This window comes from Crinia signifera, chromosome 2, assembly GCF_055691185.1.
Source record: "Crinia signifera chromosome 2, ASM5569118v1, whole genome shotgun sequence".
NCBI classification, from domain to species: domain Eukaryota; kingdom Metazoa; phylum Chordata; class Amphibia; order Anura; family Myobatrachidae; genus Crinia; species Crinia signifera.
In genome coordinates, this window is record NC_139218.1 from 292928851 (window position 1) to 292947261 (window position 18411).

Here is an 18411-nt window from a genome sequence, read left to right on the forward strand (position 1 = left end):
ATTAGTTAAAACAGCAGGCAAAGGGTTACAGGGTCTCTCATAATGCAGCATACCACCGTGCTTTGTCAAACTGTCAAGCATATCGATCGAACATGCGTACACACTTCACTTTTGTTCCGATATGGAGCCGTCCTGTCGGATGAAATATTAAGCAGCAAAGAACCTTCGACCGACCGACCGTGGACGGCCAAGAGCGTTTTTGGCCGTTTATCGATCGCACAGCAGCAATTGGGACAGCGTACACACCTATACAATCGAACGGCCGTTTGCCCCCAGATTGGAAGAACGGCCCAACGATTGTATATATGTGTACCTAGCTTTATAAGGCAGTCCTCTGCCTGGGCAGTTTTCTAAGTTAGAAATATACTAAGTGATAAATTACAAAGTGATATTACTTTTAAAAAACAGTTAAAAAATCAGTTGAAAAACCTTGAACAACATCAAGCAAGGTAAGTACAATACACATTATTACATCATGCTCACCAAACTTCTACTTCACATTTCATTACATGGAATTTTCACCAAACATCACTCATCCTGTAATCTCCCTGACACTCACCACTCTGTGCACATTGCCTCTTCTATTATTCATGAGCTCTTTACTTAGTTTTCTACTTGTACTTTCACATCCACATCCCACCAACAATACAAAAAACACAAACATCCACCTGTATCTATCTCTCCTTTCTAATCTTATTAGCTGGTGACATATCACCAAACCCAGGCCCAAACCACCTGTCCCACTCAGAGTTTACTGGTTGTATGCCTAGAAATTTAGCTAACCTCATAAATATCACATGCCTCCCACCACACTCCAAACAACTTAAATGTGCCCTAATGAATGCACGCTCTGTTTGCAATAAATTAACATCCATCCATGACCTCTTTATCTCTCACAAATTCAACCTGCTGGCAGTTACAGAATCCTGGCTCACACAATCAGACACGGCCTCGCCTGCAGCACTGTCACATGGTGGTTTCCACTTCACTTACACCTCCAGGCCTGGTAACTGTAAAGGAGGTGGGGTTGGTATACTACTGTCACAAGACTTCACATACTCAGTTCTACCACCTGTTCCTTCACTCACATTTACATTATTTGAAGTTCACTCTATTAGGGTTTTTTCCCCTTTCTCTCTGCGTGTTGCTGCTATCTATCGCCCACCTGGGCTTCCCAAAACTCAATTTCTAGAAGATTTCTCTGCCTGGCTCCCCCATTTCTTATCCTCTGACATCTCCACTGTCATCCTGGGTGACTTCAATATTGCTATTGGCAGTCCACCATCTTTGCATGCTTCCAAACTTCTCTCTCTAACCACCTCTCTCGGCCTCTCCCAGTGGTCTGACTCCTTTACTCATGAGGAAGGCCACTGCCTCGACCTTGTTTTCACCAGGCTGTGCTCAGTCTCTGATTTTACTAACACTCCCTTCCCTCTCTCTGATCACAATCTCATTACCCTCTCACTCTCCTCCATTACCCCAAGCTCACTGACACTGAAATCATGCAAGCCTACTCTAACCAGCAGAAATATTAATGCTATTAATTTTCCACAACTTGCCACCTCCCTGCAACAACAGCTCTCACTAATTTCTACATTTACCTCTCCTGACTCTGCTGTTTCCCACCTCTACCAGACTCTTGAAACAGCCCTTGATGACGTGGCTCCAGCTACCCATTACACCCCACGTAGGCTTAGATGCCAACCATGACACACCAAAACAACATGACAACTACGAAATCAGTCACGTAAAGTAGAGCGCCAATGGCGCAAATCTCGTAGTATGACTGATTTCCTCGCATATAAAACTAGCTACCACTCCTACTGCAATGCTTTGGATGCTGCCAAACAAACATACTACCAATCTCTCATCTCTTCTCATGCCACCAACCCTAAGCGACTTTTTAACACATTTAAGTCTCTTCTGTACCCTCCCCCTCCTCCCCCACCGGCTACCATCAGTGCACAATAACTTTCCTCCTACTTTAAGGACAAAATTGATAACATCCGAGATGAAATGGTATGCTCTTCCACAACCTCTAACCCTCTTTCTTTCTCACCTGAAGTATCCGCACTCTTCTTATCCTCTTACTCTACTACCTCTCCTCTCGATCCTATACCTGCGCAAGTCATTAAAAATCTATCTCCTGTGATTATTCCAACCTTAACTAAAATCTGCAATCTCTCTCTTACTACTGGTACTTTTCCTTCTCTGCTCAAACATGCAGTGATAACTCCTATTCTAAAAAAACAGAATTCTGACCCTAACTCTCTCTCTAACTATCGTCCTATATCTCAACTCCCATGCCTCTCCAAGCTACTGGAGAGACTTGTCTACTCTCACCTCACAAACTTTCTTAACTCTAACACCCTATTAGACCCACTTCAGTCAGGCTTTCGCTCTCAACACTCCACTGAGACAGCACTGACTAAAGTGGTGAATGATCTGGTAACGGCTAAGTCTAAAGGCCATTACTCACTACTTATTCTTCTTGATCTTTCTGCTGCATTTGTCACTCTCTTCTCTTACAAACACTACACTCCCTAGGTCTTAATGATACAGCCCTTTCCTGGTTCACATCTTACCTATCTGATCGCTCTTTCAGTGTTCGCTTCTCTAACTCTACTTCCTCTTCATTACCTCTGTCAGTCGGAGTTCCGCAAGGTTCAGTCTTAGATCCTCTGCTTTTCAACCCCAGAGTTGTCACCAGTGGTTTTGGGTCGAGTCTCTGATTGTCTCTCTGCCATCTCATCTTGGATGTCTTGTCGCCAACTCAAACTCAATATTTCCAAAACGGAATTACTTATATTCCTGCCAACTAAGAACAGTTACCATCCTGACATCTCCATCGCTGTTGACAACTCGATAATCCACCCTACCTCACAAGCTCGTTGCTTAGGGGTCATCCTCGACTCTGAACTGTCCTTTCTTCCCCACATTCAATCTGTCTCTAAATAATGTTACATGCATCTAAAAAACATATCCAAAATACGACCCTATCTCACGCAAGACACTACCAAATCTCTTATCCATGCACTCATTATATCCCGCATTGATTATTGCAATAGTCTCCTAACTGATCTTCCCAAGAACAGACTCTCACCACTGCAATCAATTTTAAATGCTGCTGCTAGGCTGATCTTCCTTGCAAGACGCTCATCGTCTGCTGATCCGCTCTGCCAGTCCCTCCATTGGTTGCCTGTATATTACCGTATTCAATATAAAACACTTCTACTTGCATATAAAGCTATTAACCATACTGCACCAGCATATATCTCTGCACTTATCACAAAATATCTCCCATCTCGACCACTACGCTCTACACAAAATCTGCGTCTCTCTTCTGCACAGATCACTAGCTCCCATTCACTATTACAGAACTTTCATCGGGCTGCTCCCAACCTATGGAATGTCCTTCCACGCACATTAAGACTCTCCACCAGTCTCCAAACTTTCAAGCGTTCCCTGAAAACTCACCTCTTCAGGCAAGCCTATCATTTAAATTCTACATACATAACCCTCCGAGGCACTTATGTATTATATAGCTTCCATTCTGGACTTGTAACTGCTATGCTATTACTGGTGCCTGTCCTTGTGTCCCCCCCTATATCCCTATAGATTGCAAGCTTGCAGCAGGGCCCTCCTACCTCCAAGTCTGTCTGTTGTTGCCCAGTTTGTCTTATCACTGTCTACTATTGTAAAGCGCAACGGAATCTGCTGCGCTATATAAGAAACTGTAAATAAATAATAAATAAATAAGTATGGAATAAATTGGACGATATTGAAAATAGGTCCAGGAGGAACAATCTACGTATTGTTGGATTACCTGAATCCCTAAAAAGTACTGCTGTGGCACATTTTGTTAAAAACACCTTACCATCAATCCTAGGAATTTCACAAGAATGCAGTGATTTAGTGATAGAGAGAGTACACAGAGTGGGCCCCCCACCCTCTCCCAACAAACCAAGACCCCGGGTCACATTGTTCAAAACTCTGAACTTCCTCCATAAACAGGCTATATGGGCGGTGTCTAGAAAAGTCAAGGATCTCATGTGGGAAAATCACAAGCTTTACATTTTCAAGGACTATTCTGTGGAATTGACTCGGGCCCGTTAAGCCTTCTCACCCATTTGCTCCCAACTAATCACTGAGGGGCGAAAGTTTGGCTTGTTATACCCAGCTCGTCTTTGCATATATGATGGCTCTACTCCCAGAGATTTTATGTCTCCTAAGGATGCCCAAGCATACCTCCGTGAAAAGTCCCATATGGAGGATCAAGACATTAGTGATCGGGCTCCAGCCACTGATATCCCGTGAAGTCTCCCCTTGTCGCTGCCTTTCCTGCAGATGGTTGATGTTCTTTTCCTCAAAGAACTATGATGCGATGTGCAACAGTTTAACTGAATGACTGCATTTTGCCCTGGTTACGATACATACACCTTAACTTCCCCGGGACCATAATCACTTACCCAGTGGAAAGATTATGATACGTGACATTCCATGCCCTTTTACAGATATAGCATTAAGACCCCTACCAAGGAATTGCTACCTAATGCCATTGATCCCAACCTGGTCACCACGCTAAAACCAGATCAGAGGAGTGGTTTGTCAGTTGAGCGAACTCTGACTCCGATACCTCCACCATGGTTTCCGGTCTTGTTTCTCAACGTTATAGTAGAATTATATTTACTACATTTAATACGGAAGCAGTATTTCAGCTTACAGTTTTGGCTCTTATAATATGTATCTTACTGACTCGTGAAATACGTGAATTCAGTTTAGAACTTCTGTTATTTCAATGTTATATGTTGTCTATGTCACCCCTGTATGTACTTGTCCCACCCCCCTCCTCCCTTCCCTCTCTCACCATTTTTTATCTTTTCTATGACCAGAGCTTCCTTGTACTGAATCTTCGACAACATGCAATATGTCTTCTCTAAACATTGGTTCCTGGAACGTCGGGGGAATCAACTCACCCATGAAGAGACGAAAGGTCCTCACATATCTCAAAAAGCAAGGCATCCACGTCGCATGTTTGCAAGAAACACATTTAGTGCCCAAAGAAGTTCTTAAGTTGAACACTCTAGGATGGCAGGTGATGGGGTCCAGTCCATACCTGGATTGAAATAGAATCGGCTATAGGCCATCTTAAAAGTGATAAAGCGCCAGGCCCAGACGGACTGAGTGGGGACTTCTATAAAATGCTTTCCACTCATATAGCCCCCTGTTTTATTACCGGTATTAAACTCCATTCTAGCATCCCCATCCCCACCGTCACATTTTAACATGGCTACACTAAGAGTGCTCCCCAAACCAGGTAGGGACTTATCCCACCCGGGTTCATACAGACCGATATCCTTGTTAAATCTTGACTACAAGTTGCTCACGAAAATACTTGCAGACTGCTTAAAACTACTCCTCCCATCCATAATACACCCCGACCAAACGGGCTTCATATGGGGAAGGCACTCTGAAATTAATGTACGTCGAGTTCTTACGGCAATTTACTCCTCCATCACCAACCCTTCCACATCAACTAACAATTTAATCCTTTCATTAGACGCTGAAAAAGCCTTTGATCTCATAGAATGGCCCCACTTATACAACACTCTCCACAAATTTGGCTTCCCAGAAAAATTCATTCAAATACTCCAATGCCTATATTCCTCGCCCCAGACCCAAGTAGCTAGTAATGGTACATTGTCAGCACTGTTCGTTATTAAAAAAGGCACAAGACAGGGATGCCCCCTCTCTCCCCTCCTTTTTGCTATTGCCCTTGAACCCCTGGCTATAGCTTTACGAATGTCCACTATTTATGAAGGTATAAAAATTGGTAACAAAGAGCTATGTCTGTCACTATTTGCTGACGATATGCTCCTTTTCATTTCCAATCCCTAAACTACCGTCCCTGAAATCTTACGTCTTATATTTTCATTTGGCTCCACTGATGGTTATCGTATTAACCTTTCAAAATCAGAAATACTATATTTTCCCAATACAGACACTTTTACTAAACAATACATAAGTTCTCTCCCATTTACTAATACACCCTCAGATATAAAATACTTAGGCATCAAAGTCCCTGCTGACTTATCGAATCTATACAAAAAAAACTACTCAACTGTAATAAATAAAATCTCACCAACACTGCATGGGTGGGCAAAACTCCCTATATCCTTATTAGGCAGAGTGGCTGTGATCCATAGCATTATCTTTCCTAAGCTCTTTTATCTGATGCAGAAACTACCACTAAGCATAACCAAGACAGATGTGAAGAGATTGAAAAAAATTGTCACTCTTCTTGTGGAGAGGTAAAAAACCTAAACTTGCATTTAATAAAATAGCAGCTCCTAAACAGGCGGGAGGGCTAGGATTGCTGGATTTTTTTACATACAATATCTCAAACCTTTTCCAATGTGTTGCTGATTGATTGACGGGCAGTGAGGCTTATACAGATACTGGATTCGATTAGGCTCTCTTTCATCCTTTCTCTCCGGGTGGCAGAGCCGGCCCTAGGCATAGGCAAACTAGGCAAATGCCTAGGGCGTTTGGAATGCCTAGGGGCACCAGCAGATTCTGCTGATTAAAATGATATGCAGCATGCCTATATTCTGTGTGTGAGTGCGGCTTTAACTGCATATGAAATAGTGTATTCATGGAAATCACTGTAACATAGCATTCCGTATTCAGGTACAGCCACAGTCGCACACAAAATATAGGCATGCTGCATATCATTTTAATAATGAGAAGCTCCTTGTGTGACCTGGTGACATAACAATGCAAATAAGATGGATTTTCAGCTAAAAAGACACCCAACGTTAGCTGAACTGGGAAAGGGGAGCAGGGTCAGAGGCGGAACTAGTGGCGGTGCTAGGGGGCACCAGCCAAAATATTGCCTAGGGCGTCATTTAGGCTAGGGCCGGCTCTGCCGGGTGGTCTCCTACACACTAAGAAAGCGGCTATTCCTCAAGCCCTACTATTAAACCCTCTCTTCAAGGATATATACCTCGCTTGGCTATCAATAAACAAAACATTGGGCAGGAACCCACTTTACACTGCATACATACCTATCTGGGGTAATCCAGCATTTGCACCATCCATGTCCAATGTAACTTTCAAGCACTGGCATGACATAGGCATTACAAATTCATCCAAAGTATTTGACCCAGGAGAGCATATTCTATCCTTTAGCCAGTTCCAAACTATGTATAATATACCACATAAGCAATTTTTCATGTATTTACAACTCAGACACTTTGTTGATTCCTTACGCGAAAACCCACCTACCGAACCTTCTCCCCGGGGACCCGACTCACTACACACCCTATTAGCCACATGTGCAAAAACGAAATACCGTATTGGATCACTTTATACTATGTTGACAGATAAGACTACGAATGATAGATGGGGTAAACTTTACACTCAATGGACATGCTATATACCCTCACTCCATTCCCCACAAACCTGAAAATCTTAAATTCAGTTTACTTGCAGGAAACCCATTTCTGCACCATACACATGGCCTACATCTCCCCTGCCAGATTTGCACATTTTGCTGACTCCAACACGGGACACTGCCCCAAATGCAACATCACATCTGCGTCATACTTTGATTGCTTTTGGGAATGTGGCTATTTGAAAAGGTTCTGGAATAAACTTATCAACTACATCAATCACACATTTGGGATTAAGGTGGACCTGGACCCTGTGGCCTGCCTATTGGTTAACTTCAGCAATTGGAACTTGGGCAAAACCCCCTCAAATTCTATAAAATTACTGACGGTGATAATGACTGTCACGAAAAAAACAATACTTGCACATTGGATATCTAAATCCTCCCCGACAATTAATGAGGTGCATGGCAAACTGCTACAACTCATGTATTTTGATAGAAAATCTGCGTCTGCTAACCCTGCGGGGAAAACTCCTTCCTTTTTTTAAAAATGGGGACCTTTCATTGCCACTTTAGACCCTGACGTTCAGAATCAGATCTATAAAATGTTCTCATAGCAGGTTTGATAACATGCTAAACCCCACGAATGTTAAGTTAAAGACTCTGGCACATCTATGCCAACATGTTCTGCAAAGAGCCTCCAAGGTGATATTTCAATGACTTTTAGGACTCTCTGGTACCCTTCTGCTCTCCCCAACCTCCATACCTCTATCCTTAAGCCCTATTATTCCTTCCATCATGTTTCTTCCCTATTGTCACATTGTTATATTGTTATGGTTAAGATGCTGTCTGCAACACAGATTAACAGATTATCCCTATGAACATGTATATGTATTAACAGATATATAACTGTTAGAGGGAATACTACTTGCTATGGCATTATAGTATAAATGGTAACGGACAACCTGTATATATGATATGTTGGGTTACATTATATGTTGTAATTTAGAGTATTGTAAGAAACTAATCCTTAACTTTGCGACAACATAGGAGCCAACCCTGAACAGACTCTTCTGAGGGAACTTTAGTATTTCTCCCCCCTCCCACATTCTCTTTTAAACCGGTTCACTTAGAAACATGGTTATAAATCCTATTCAAATGTTAACCCACCTCTATAAAATGTCGCTAGAACCCACATACCCCCTACATTAACAATGTTATCTATGGTTGTTTTTCCTCTATGTTAATACCTGATTATCAGATTTGAATATACACGTTGACCGTGTAATGACATGCATGCAGACAGACGAATTGAACTGACTCGTTTTGTTGTATCATTATTCTTTATTGAAAAACCAAATAAAAAGATAGTTCAAAATTGTATCATAATTTTTTACTCTAATCGTGTGGCGCTCTCTTATATATACATATACAATACAAATTTATTCTATAACTACAAAGTGTATATAATTCTTTTATTACAGTTTTACTTGGGCAACCTTCAGATTACCATTGGGAGCAGCCTTTAGCTATATTATATATAATTAATTAAATTCATTTGATTATTTTAATAATTTATTGATTGAGCGGACACACAGTTATAGCGCCCGATTTGCTTTTTGGTATTTTACTTGTAGTTGCCCCGGTGCCTTCCTCAGCAGCTCCAATCCAAGAGGGTAGATAGCAGTGGGCAGAAGCAGCACTCATAGAGTCTTTGTAGAAATGGAATGAGGCGGCACTCGAAGTCTTGTGAAAAAAAAACAGTGCGTATTAAAACGACATCTACATTTCGGGCATAGGGATCCCCTTCATCAGGATACAAAACAGTGAAATAAATAGTGTCTTACCCTTCTCATGTCCCCCGGTCATCTGTCACGGCAGCGTACCTCGTTGCTCGGCCACACCACTACTTCCTGCTTCCGAAGGATGTGAAGTCACGGCGCCTGGGTCCCGTTGCCATGGCAGCACTGTAAATATAAACAAACTTAGTGGCAAATATAAGAACCGAGTGCGAGTCACCCACTCGGTATGTTAATGAAAGTGCATTAAATACAATACAATAACAATGTGACCTTTGAAACAAGCTTGACAATCATGTGACTACAGTGACTACATATTAAAATATTTGTTATATTAAAAAACCATGAAACTTGTGCAATTTACTATGAATGCTTATATACTAAATAAAGAGGATGAACCGACGGACTGAGGCATCATACTGTATACTGCAGCAGATGTCACAATGTACTGTATCTGATCTTACAAAATATCACCTACTGTAGCACACCTGCTGTCATCATCACTTAAAATAAATAACCAAATAAGAGTTTAAGTATCCCTACACATTAAATTGTTTTATACCCAGATTAAATAAATCTTTTTCATTTTATATATGGGAGAAATGTGTGATAAAATGACTATTAAAGAAAATTGATAAGACCCAACGACTCATTGAGTCCTTTGGGGCGTACCGTATCTAAAGAAAAAATCCAACGGGATTCCAACTGCAATAATTTCCTTGATCTGTTTCCACCCCTTAATGATAGGTGGACATGATCAATGATCTTATGTCTCAAGGTTGCCATTCCATGTTTGGCTTCCCCGAAGTGTCGGGCCACTGGCTGATCCCCAGCGCCCGACTCCAACGCTGTACATATTGCCAACCTGTATTGGGCCATCCTGATTTTAAAAGGGCACTCGGTTTTGCCTATATAATAAAGGCCACACGGGCAGGTGATGACATATACAACAAACTTCGTGCTACAGGTTAAGGCCCACTTAATGGGGAATTTTTTATTAGCATGCATGAGTCTGTGGTGTTATTACTTGTGTTGAAATATTGTTTATGAGCCAATGCCAGGGAATGCACAGGGTCATCGGTGCTTTCAATACATGTGCAGTGGCACCCTTATGTACAGAGCATCAGGAAAGTATTCACAGTGCTTCACTTTTTCCACATTTTGTTATATTACGGCTTCATTTCAAAATGAAATAATTTATTTTTTTCCCCTCAAAATTCTACACACAATATCCAATAATGACAACATGAATTTTTTTTTTGCAATTTATTAAAAATAAAAAAACAATCAAATCACATGTGGGCAGCATGGATGGTGTAATGGTTAGCATTACTGCTTCACAGCTCTGAAGTCATAGGTTCGATTAACACCATAGCTCTAACTGTATGGAGTTTATATATTTTCCCTGTGCGTGCATGAATTTCCTGTGGGTTTCCTCCCACAATCCAAAAATATACTAGCAGATTTGTTGCCTGCCAACAAATTAATCCTAGAATAAATGTGCGTGTACATGTGGTAGGGAATATACATTGTAAGATCAACTGGGGCAGGGACTGATGTGAATGTTCAAATATTCTCTGTCAAGTGCTGCAAAATATGTGTGCACTATATAAGAAACTGTTAATAAATAAATAGTGTCTGCCATGATGCTCAAAATTGAGCTCAGGTGCATCCTGTTTCCACATATCATCCTTGAGACATTCCACAGCTTAACTGGAATCCACCTGTGGTAAATCAGTTGATTGGACATGATTTGTAAAGGCACACACCTGTCCATATAAGGTCCCAGACTTGACAGTGCATGTCAGAGCAAACCAAGCATTAAGTCAAAGGAACTGTCTGTAGACATCCGAGAAAGGATTGTCTTGGTGCACAAATCAGGGGAAGGGTACAGAAAAATAATTGCTGCTTTGAAGGTCCCAATGTGCACAGTGACATTTATCACTCATAAAAGGAAGAAGTTCAAAGCCATCAGGATTCTTCCTAGAGCTGTCCGGCCGTCTAAATTTAGTGATCAGGGGAGGTGACCAAGAACCCGATGGTCACACTGTCAGAGCTATAGCATTCCTCTGTGGAGAGGGGAAAATATTCCAGAAGGACAACCATTTCTGCAGCATTCCAGCAATCCAGCTTGTATGATTGAGTGGCCAGACGGAAGACACTCCTTATTAAAAAAGCACATGGCAGCCACCATCGTGTTTGGAGGAAACCAGGCACCGCTCATCACCAGGCCAATGCATCCCAACAGTGAAGCATGGTGGTGGCAGAATCATTCTGTGGGGATATTTTTCAGCAGCAGGAACTGTGAGATTAGTCAGGATAGAGGGAAAGATGAATGCAGCAATGTACAGAGACATCCTGGATGAAAACCAGCTCCAGAGCACTCTTGACCTCAGACTGGGGCTTGGGTTCATCTTTTAGCAGGACAACAACCCTAAGCACACAGCAAAGATATGTAAAAAAGTAGCTTCAGGACAACTCTGCAAAATGTCCTTTAATGGCCCAGACTTGAATCCGACTGAACATCTCTGGAGATATCTGAAAATGGCTGTGCACCAACGCTTCCTATCCAATCTGGTGGAGCTTGACAGGTGCTGCTAAGATAAATGGGCAAAAATGCCCTAAGATAGGTGTGCCAAGATTGTGGCATCATATTCAAAAATAATTGAGGCAGTAATTGCTGCCAAAGATGTATAACAAGGGAAGAGAAGAAAGACTGTTATGTACGTGACGCACTGTTAGGACAAGAAAAATTAATAAAATGTAACCTTTATTGTTTATTTTAAGATTTGCGACATATAAAAACAATTGCCAAGGAGGCAAAGAGGAAGAAACAAAGTGTTTTTAAAAGAGGGGATATAGATCCTCTCAAATTGAACCCCAATGTCCTGTTCCCAGTGTAATTGCTAGATTAGGTGCGACGTGGGTCTGCGAGTTGGAGAATCACAGCCTCACCACTGACTGTGATCTCTCCACAGACACCAACACACTACCAGTACAGCCGGGAACAGTGGCATACGTACAAGCCACTTTCCCTGCGGAGAGGAACTAAACAAACGGCGGAGAACACTAACAGCCGATTTGTGTTCCCAATATCAGATCTAACTTTAGATGTGAAATACGGCACGTGTATTACCAGCCGGCCCCGTAGTCTGTTATTATTTAAGACTTTGCTACACACTGCGCAATATCTGTGCAGATACTAGACTGCAACCCTTTTTTGATGTTTAAAAGGACCAAACAGACATATTTAGTTTGCTGTCCTAATTTATCTGCACAGTCCTTGGGAGCAATCTGGGTACTTGTGAGTTATCCGGGCTGCCGATTTTTTCATCACGCCCGAAATCGTGGGCATCGCGTTGGTCGTGGCCGTTATAAGGAGCCGCGACGCGATGCCCGCGATTTCCCATAGACAGTAATGTTAAAAGACACGATGGACCCGATTTCCAACCCGATTTCCCATAGACAGTAATGTTAAAAGACGCGATGGACCCGATTTCCCATAGACAGCAATGTTAAAATAAAATGACAATGTGAAATTGGCCAATATGGGCATTTCACATTGGATATGTTTTAAAAAAAAATGTTTCATGGCCCCCCACCACCGTTAACGCCACCCCGCTATTGTTGCCAACCCGAAGCGTGGCGAGCGTAGCGAGCCCGCGAGGGGCGGCGGTACGCGTCCTCCGACCTTTTCATACCCCTACTATCCACTAGGGCGTGGAGTGAGAATAGAATAGTGTGGCGAGCGCAGCGAGCCACTGAGCCCGAAGCGTGGCGAGCGCAGGGAGCCCCGCGAGGGGACGCGGATACCTTGGGCAGTACGGACGGTGTAATGGTAAGCATTACTGCCTCACAGTGTTGAGGTCATGGGTTCCATTCCCACCATGGCCCTAACTGTGCGGAGTTTGTATATTCTCCCCGTACTTGCGTGGGTTTCCTCCGGGTACTCCGGTTTCCTCCCACAATCCAAAAATATACAGATAGGTTAATTGGCTTCCAACAAAAATTAACCCTAGAATGTCTGTGTGTGCATGTACATGTGGTAGGGAATATAGATTGTAAGCTCCACTGGGGCAGGGACTGATGTGAGTGTTCAAATATTCTCTGTACAGCGCTGCGGAATATGTGTGCGCTATATAAGAAACTGTTAATAAATAAATAAATAAATAAATAAATAAATGCCCAAATTGGCCAATTTCACATTGTCATTTTATTTTAACATTGCTGTCTATGGGAAATCGGGTCCATTGCGTCTTTTAACATTACTGTCTATGGGAAATCGGGTCCATCGTGTCTTTTAACATTACTGTCTATGGGAAATCGCGGGCATCGCGTCGCGGCCCCTTATAACGGCCACGACCGACGCGATGCCCCCGATTTGGGGCTAAATCGCGGGCATCGCGTCGGTCGGGTGTCCTTAAGTTAACTAAACTTAAGGACAAAATCGGCAGCCCGGATAACTCACAAGTACCGCAATCTGTGTTATAAACTAATATTAAACAAAAGTAACTTAATCAAGTGAAAATTGTAACATATTTGTTCATTTCATGAGTGGGTACACACTGTAAGATATACAGCAACACGCACCTAATCTAGCAATTACACTGGGAACAGGACATTGGGGTTCAATTTGAGAGGATCTATATCCCCTCTTTTAAAAACACTTTGTTTCTTCCTCTTTGCCTCCTTGGCAATTGTTTTTATATGTCGCAAATCTTAAAATAAACAATTAAAGGTTACATTTTATTAATTGTTCTTGTCCTAACAGTGCGTCACGTACATAACAGTCTTTCTTCTCTTCCCTTGTTATTGCTCAAATTACTGTTGAAGTGACAGCACACCCCACATAATAAAGTCGATGAATATTGATTGAAACAAGGGGTTACCTTATAAACACTGCCAGTGCGATTGTTCACCCCCCCTCTTTTTGCTGCCAAAGATGCTTTAACAATGTATTAAGCAAAGGCTGTGAATACTTACTTAGATTTTTATTTTTTTATAAATTTGCAAAAATATCCCAAAAGCTTTTTTCATATTGTCGTTATTGGGTATTGTGTGTAAAATTTTGAGGGGGAAAGTTAATGAAATCATTTTAAATAAGGCTGTAACATAACAAAATTTGTAAATCACTGTGAATACTTTTTGGATATATAATGACTAGTGTCCATGTGGCTCCGAAACACTGCCATCTGTTGGCAGCAAGTGAAACTACATCTACTAGCTTTGGAAGCCTTTGCTTTGAGTGGGATTACACTGCCAGCTATTGGCAGTAATTGAAACTACATCTACTAGCTTTCGAAGCACTAGCTTTGAGCGGGCTTAAGTGTGCAATATACAGGTTTAGTATCCCTTATCCGAATATCCGTTATCCAAATTATTCTGAAAACCATACATTCCAGAAAGTGAAATTTTTTTTTTTTTTTTGCTAAAAACTTACTGGGGACATTTGTAACAGCACTACTGGTGAAATAACATGTAACTGGCACTAAATATGTGCAAGAAAATGATTGCTTGGCATTCAAATTCAGTGCCTGAGATAGTACACAAATTTTGTTTCATATTTTGAAACCTTGTTTTTTGAACAAATAAAATATGTTTGTGTGTATTTCATGTGGTTGGTGTGTTTATTCCCTTAAAATACCTCATTGAAATATTAAAATATTCCTAAATACGGAATAATCAGTTATCCAAAATTTTCCTCTGTGTATATATATATATAGATCTCTCATATAAATAGGAAATAGGATTGAACATGAGGGAATATATTTTGTTGTAGTTTAATGTAACTTTGACATTAATAGTTACTATGCTAGTAAAATAAAAGTAGAAAATAAAGTTGGTGGTGTACATATTAGATTAAGCTATTTATATTAGTTTATCTACATTATTTATCACTAATCATTAATGTACTGACACATAGAATCTATATAGTGGAAAGTGGATTAACCAGCTAGTCATTAGTTAATTACTGTATAATAAGCAGAACTTCTGAGTACGATGTTCACTGTCATTAAATATTCCACCTTGCAATAATTTTGTAACTTTTGTTCAATGCTCTGCTTACACCAAAAATTATCATAAAAATTTAAAAAATGTCCTCTGTGTAGAATATGTCCATAAAATATTAAATATTCAATTTTCTTCTATCATGGCTTGAAAAATTCATAATTACATGATCATCCACATAATAAGTCATTCTGAAAAGTCATATATGGCACTCCCCCCTGTGACTGAGTTAATAATTTACTGCTGTGTGGGATTTTCACTGCACTGTTAGTCTTGGGAACATTTATTAAGTAAATGTTCATTTGCAAAGATCAGAATGTGAATGAAGAGGTAAGAATTTAATAAATAGTGACAGACAAGTGAACAGATTCCATATTGAACTTTAATACCAGGATAGGCAGATATTGTCTGATCTTTCATAGTCACTAACGACATATAAAATGAAATATGGAATACTGGTGGAAGCAAATAATAGTTTCTGGAAAGGTCTCAAAAATGACAAATCTCTGAAAGTCATGAATCAGAGGAAATGCCATAAAACACTTCACCCATTCTGCAGTAATTGGCCAGTCATGTAAGCGACCAACACTAGATACTGTATGAACCAGAATTAAATAAGAAATAATGCTAATCATAGTTATAACCAACCCTGGGGCCCTGATTTATTCCTTTAACCAATTACATGCTAAATTAAATCTCTCCAAATTTTTTTTATGTATTTACAGTCCAGACAGTGGCCCTTATTCTGATCGGTGCGGCCCGATCAGAAATATGCGGTGATGTCCGTCTTGGCGAATCCCCGCCTTCCATACGGATCGCCACCTCCGTCCGTATGCGGATATGTGGCGGTCCGCATGAATGTGGACGGGGATACGCCTCCTCCATGGTGGGAGCAGCCCCTGCATTCGATGGTCGCCGAACATCGAATGCAGGGCCGCACGCTCCACCAGGTCCCGCAACACAAGACCACACGGACACTTGTCCGTGTGAAATCTTGTATGGGGGCGGGCAGCTGACATCCGGCGATGTCAGATGCCCGCCCCGTACCCACGCGTCACGGCCTCATTACCATGCATACGCCCCGCGTTTGCACGGGAACGCCCATGAAACGCGGGGCGTATGCATAGGGTAATGAGGATAAGTAGCCCCTCTACGCCCCCTGTGCGGCGTATAAAGAATCCATGCGGCGAAATCGCCTGCACATGCGCAGAGTGACCTCTGCACATGCGCAGACGATAAACATCGGCGGCCCGTACGCAAGCGGGAATATCCGCACCGATCAGAATAAGGGCCAGTATTGGGTAAATTTATTGGTTGCTATGGTTAACGTCCCATCTTCAATAGAGCTCCCATCTTAGTAAATGCTCATTGCATATAAATACTCCAATGCACTTCACAATCTTTATTCAAACTTTCTGCACTTTCTAAATTAAATCTACAATATCTATATACGCACTTATTGGCCAGCAATTTACAGAACATTTAGTCCCCGCTTTGGAAAACTTGGACTAAGGAATTCCCTCATTTTGCTCACTCCGACAGGCTTCTGAAATTTATGGCAATTTACTCAGCAAAATTAAAATAAATATATGTAAAATTTCTACATAGAGCCTACTTATTGCAAACACAACGGAAACATATAGTTACCAAAGTAACAACAACCTACCCGAAATATGGTAAACTATTGACTATATTTGCACATGACATGCTATGTGCAAATATGGTCAATAATTTACCATATTTCAGGTGTTGGTATTGGTATTGAGCAAAAGTAAAATGTTTTTGCCTTGGGAAAGAGTCCTTTGTTAGACAAGTGATGGGTATATCTATATCTTTCTCATGGGATGCATTTTTAATAGCTAACTTGGTACTTGTGTACTAGCACGGCGCCCATCGCATCGCAGACCATAAGGCATGCGTGGTATGCGATGCGATGGCAGCCGATGTTATACAATTTTAAATTGTATACCATCGAATTGTATGACATTGTATGCCATTGTATCGCATATTTTATGCGATTTTAAATTGTATTCGCACCATTGTATGCGATTTAAAATTGTATAAGCACCCTAATGGGGGCTTACAATGTTAAAAGCACCCCCACGCTACCCCCACTATGAACGTGAACCTGAAGCGTGGCGAGCGCAGCGAGCCCGCGAGGGGCGGCGGTACGCGTCCTACGACCTTTTCATACCCCCACTATCCACATCGGCGTGGAGTTGATTTCATATAGTGTGGCGAGCGCAGCGAGCCACCAAGCCCGAAGCGTGGCAAGCGCAGAGATCCCTGCGAGGGGACGCGGAATACATGTAAAGTAATACGCGTCCCCTCGCGGGGCCCGCTGCGCTCGCCACGCTTCGGGCTCAGTGGCTCGCTGCGCTTGCCACACTATATAAAATCAACTCCACGCCGACGTGGATAGTGGGGTATGAAAAGGTCGTAGGATGCGTACCGCTGCGCTCGCCACGCTTCGGGTTCACGTTCATAGTGCGGGTGGTGTGGGGGTGCATTTAACATTATAAGCCCCATTAGGGTGCTTATACAATTAAACATTGTATAGGGGGCTTATACAATTTTAAATCGCATCGCAGTGCATCGGGTGTATGGCATGCAATGCAATGCGATTATATGTAGTGCGACCAAATATCGTGGGCGTCGTTCTAGTACAAGTACCGCTAACTTCTTATCAAGGTTGCTCCACCCGGATTCCTTCCCTAATCCCATTTTTACTTCTATTTAAAAATATGATAAAATTGATTTTCAAACAGTCCCCCATGTCACACATGTCACGTGGGAGCTGCTCTCTGCAATATCAAGATATTGATAAAGTTGTCTATAAGGGTCTTATTCTGGTTCACTCTCAGAGGCAAATTGCTTCTCAAATGGACAAAACCATGTGCACTAAAGGTGGGGTAGATGTAACTTGTGCAGATAGAATTAGATTTGGGTGGGGTTTTTCTTCAAAGTGAGATCTATATTGCAGTGTAGAAACAAAATAACTCACCAAAATCTAATTCTCTCTGCACATGTTACATCTGCCCCCCTCCCCCCCTGCAGTGCACATGGTTTTGTCCATTTGAGAAGGAATTTGCCTCTGAGAGTGAACCAGAATAAGGCCCTAAATTTTATGACCGGTGGAAAGTGTACCTTGAATATTTACCAGCATCCCAATTATACCACATAATGAAAGTATTACTACGTAACTTGACT

General features: G+C 41.7%; 1 long non-coding RNA gene across 1 annotated transcript in view; it reads right to left on the reverse strand.

The window, feature by feature from the left end:
- Window positions 1-8826: 8826 nt before the first annotated feature.
- Window positions 8827-18411, reverse strand: part of LOC146059066 (uncharacterized) — a 248331-nt gene continuing 238746 nt past the window's right edge. Inside the window, exons 4-5 of the long non-coding RNA XR_014470131.1 lie at window positions 9241-9360; window positions 8827-9139 (exon numbers count right to left, since the gene is read on the reverse strand). This is a non-coding gene — a long non-coding RNA (uncharacterized LOC146059066). The remainder of the gene's footprint in view (window positions 9140-9240; window positions 9361-18411) is intronic.